Here is a 4,442-nt window from a genome sequence, read left to right on the forward strand (position 1 = left end):
TTGACAAACATGCTAAATTTATAATGCAAACTCCTTATTTGACAAACAGTCACATATTTAACAACACGACCTAGAAAATAACACATATTTTACGTAGAAAGCAAAGTCCTTTATTAGGACTTGCTATGATGATACATTTATTTATAAGGGACACTCCACGCTACTGAGTTTGCTAATCTTGGATTGATTTTGATTTCTAGATCATCAAGAACCTGTCAAGCATGAAAAGAATTTTTTTAAAAAAAAAAACTTGTAAGTTATCTGTTCAGCAATCGGACATTATAGGATTACTTCAATCTACATATAATATAAAGTTCACAAATTTTACATAATTCATGACAGTAATTTTATATGTTTCTCTCTCTCTCTCTCTCTCTTTTTCACATCCGATTACTTACATATGATATCTAGATTCATGCGTGCAAAAATTTTATCTGAATATTTTGATACATATTTTAAAATTTTAACATATATGATTAACCTAAAATTTAAATTTACTCATATATATGCGCCTAATACAGTGTCAACAAAGTTTGAGAGAGCAACTGTACTTCTTTTACCTAATAAAAAATGAGTTGATGATTTTTTGTCGCTGAATGTGTGTTCATAAAATAATTGAAAAGAGCTATGTACTGCAATTTGATGTTGTTATGCTATTTGTACTTTCTAGTTTTATACTTTTCTGGGTATTACATTTAGATACCAACGGTATAATTTTTTTTTATGTATGTAATGTATTTGTACTTTATATCGTTCTTTTATTATACATGGGTTTGGCAACTTTGGTCAACATACTAAACCACCTGGATAACGACAGTTCACGATTCTGTTCGAATCAGATTTATATATGCAATATATGCTTTCTTTCGATCTCCCTGAGTTTTTTTTTTTTTTTTTATCAATTTGATGGTTGGTTAAATACAATTGGCATCTAGTGTGAAAATTATCTGGTTCATAATAACATGTCAAGTATCAATCCATTTGATTACCTTTTTAATCTTAGTCCACAGTCAGGAAGTATTAGTGCATGCATCCCTATTTTTAGATATATGAAGATAGAAAAAAGGGACAACTCTACAAATACGACACACATATATGAACCAAAGGGTACCCAATGAGAATATATGATTTTTTTCGTTCATGTCTATTTTTAGATATATGAACCAAAGGGTACCCAAGGAAGGGACAAACATCGGTTAATCTTTCAAAATCATCTCTATTTTTAGATATATGATTTTTTTTTAATCTGCAAAATATATGATATAAATTAATATAAGAGTACAAAGGGTACCCAATGAGAATTATATCAAGCCATCAGATATACATATTCCTGAGATTACTATATATGAGGATAGAAAAAGAGACAATTCAAATACACAAATATGGTTACTCAATATATATATATATATATATATATATATATATATATACCCTCCCAAGGAAGAGACAAAGATTTTGGAAAAAAATAGATTTAGTGAGAAATAGGAATGCAAGAAAACATGAACATAATTGTCACATCACACATATCATGTTAATGTTACAAATACTTTTAGTCATAGGGGCTTAATTAATAGTTTTTAAAATTACAAGAATCTAACTAAGAATCTAATTAATGACATGATAAGTATTTAAAGTAGATTTCAATTAATTATATAGAATATACGGACTGTGTAAATGTTTGATGGTCATATAATTGAAAATTGAACATTTTATAATAATTATTTTAAAAATATATTAAAGAAAATTTCTAATTAGTTGATAATATATTAAAAAAATTGCACTACCTATATCAAATTTAGACTTTCGTTAATTTTGACTATTCACAACAAAATTAAATAGTTAATATTTATCCTTTTATTCTTACATATAGATATTTTATATTTTAATTTGTCTATAATTCCTAATTTCTAATATAAGACAAACTTAACTGAATCATGTTAGCCTAATAATTTCTCATTGAATTACATGAACTTTGATCACGTTTAATTAGTATTCATCATCTTTGATATTTCATATTTGCATACTCTAATTCTCATAACTTTATTACCTTTTTTTCCTATCATATTACCTATCACATTCATCACTTTATTTCTTTTTACTTCTATTTCCATCTTTATTTCACAAAAATGTATAGAAAGGGTTATAAAAAAATATTTTCCTTTTACATTTTAACAAAGAAGACGTTTGGTCACATGAAAATGACATTTGAGAGTAGAAGTGTCAATTTACACTTTTCCGTATTATTTTATGTACCAAAACTTTTTAGATTGGATTAGGACTTAAAAGGTTTGGATAATTGAATGAATATATAAATTCAAATTTTATTTTCAAAACAAGGAATGAAATGACATTGCTTTGATTGTTTCTCAAATGCTGCTTGCAAAATTATATATGTACTTATGTAGTATGGAACAAAATTATATAAATAGTAAAAATCATTTTAAAAATCTTTTCTTTTTTTATGAATAAAATCATAAAAAAAGAGGTCAAAAGATCCAAATTTTGGGAATAACGACTCCATACCTGCATAGTTAGGTAATGGGATTTGTCCACGCTCAATGCGCTTGATATCTTCTTTGAGGATTTCATAGTGTCTTTTAACATCCTCTACGGATTTTCCCACTACTCTTGCCACATTCTGCCACCTGTCAGGGGTTTCCCTATCATATATAGCAAGGGCCTCTTCAAATAGTTTGTTTTGCCTTGGAGTCCAAGATGATGCCATCTATAGATAAAAATTAACCCTGACTTCTCTTGGTGTGTCTACTTAGAAGCAATCTTGAGCTAGGGGACTATTACAAGCTGCCAAGAAGAAAAATGAAAGATTAGGTGGCTTTAATCCACAAAAGGGAAATAAGAGAAAATGATGGTTGCTTTAGAGAAGGTAGATTATTACTCTAATAAGTCAAGGGATGGTATGGGAAAGAGATTAGCAAGATTGTTCTTTATAAATAGGAGGAAAAGTACTTGGTGGGGTTGAGGGTGTTTGCCGAATATATCTTCTCAAAGGACAAAAGATATTGTGACCCGTTCTCTTTGGAGCCAAAAGATAGCAAATCAGAACAATGGACAACAAGTGGAAGAAAGAGGAGAATCAAGATCAAATTAAGGGCACTCCTTTAATTTGTTTTTAGCAAAGATACTCTTTCATTATGTCACTGCGCGCAATTTTAAATTTCCATTTATGTTGTTATTTACGTATATAAATACCTCGTAAAATATTATATAAACAGCAGCGAGTTCACCTTTAAAGTCATAAAATCTTGACATTACGGAAATAACTATTAGTATTTATTGCATGTTCAAGTGGAACAACTTACGGAACGGTACCTTATAGCTGAAATAATCACAATATTTTAATGATCGAGAATTCAGGGTAGCGCGTTAAAAGGATTTTAGCTGTGGAGTATGAAGCAAGTTTTTCTACTATATATGGAATAAATTCTTATATTAGTCCTCAAAACTCAATAATTTAGATATTTTAATATATCTGATATCCGATACTAATTTACTATATATTGTATGCAACGTCGGAATGGTAAGGATGTAGCTGTGTGAGCTGGTGGTTCATTGAGTGGGATCGGGTCAATTACAAACTCGACGTAGGGCATAGTCCATAGCAAGTCACACTAAAAAAACATAGGTTCAATTTGAGCTTTTGAAATGAGGCATAAACTCAATAAAACCTAGTTTTGTGAGCAAAGCCTAAATCAGGCTTAAAAGACTAGAATTTAAATTTTGAGGTCAACATTTCACCAAGCAATTTTTTTTTCTGATACTTCATCAAGTAAGTTGTAGGCTCAATATGGATCATGAAAGCAAGTCACGCAAAAAACACCCAAGTTCAATTCAAACTTTAAAAAAGACACTCAAGCTCTGTAAAAGTTTAATTTATATGAGGTTTCTTCGAGCTAAGTCTAGGTCGATTATGATCAAATCAGCTTTAAAAAAACTTAAATTTAACCAGTGCAGAAAACAATAAAATTTAAAATTTAAATCCTATATTTCATTAAACAGGTTTTAGCTAAAGTAAGTCACAAACATTTTAAAATGTCTAGTAAAAGGTTACCGAATCAAGTTAGTTTTTTTTTTAAGAATCAAGATGCACTTGATCCTAAATATTTGAGTAAATGATAGTTTTCTTTTTTTTTTACTGAAAGAGTAAATAGTACTTTTCCTCCCCTAATAATTGTTGTTTTGATACCCTCAATAACTAATATGGATGATACTATGAATATGTTGAAATAGTTGGCACATAACAGAAAGAGATATTATAAACTCGACGTATATAAAAGTTAAGTGAAAGGAAACTTACGTTTCTGTCAAATATGCTTTTCATTTGGCTCAATCGTAATGCACCAATGACATTGTTTTGTTGTGGCAGTGCAGCTCTTTTTCATACAGAGACATTAGATATATGGGTATAGACTAGTATATGACTC

At 29.2% G+C, this 4,442-nt stretch overlaps 1 long non-coding RNA gene across 2 annotated transcripts; it reads right to left on the reverse strand.

The window, feature by feature from the left end:
- LOC114373149 lies at positions 1-2,917 on the reverse strand. Of its 2 annotated transcripts, XR_003658391.1 has the most exons (3): positions 2,897-2,917; positions 2,524-2,802; positions 1-212 (listed from the first exon to the last, which is right to left on the reverse strand). It is a non-coding gene; the product is annotated as an uncharacterized LOC114373149 (long non-coding RNA). The 2 variants fall into 2 exon arrangements; XR_003658390.1 differs by lacking the exon at positions 2,897-2,917 and having other exon boundaries at positions 2,524-2,890.
- Positions 2,918-4,442: the final 1,525 nt, after the last annotated feature.

The sequence above is a fragment of the Glycine soja genome, chromosome 11 (assembly GCF_004193775.1).
Source record: "Glycine soja cultivar W05 chromosome 11, ASM419377v2, whole genome shotgun sequence".
In the NCBI taxonomy this organism is placed as follows: Eukaryota; Viridiplantae; Streptophyta; class Magnoliopsida; order Fabales; family Fabaceae; genus Glycine; species Glycine soja.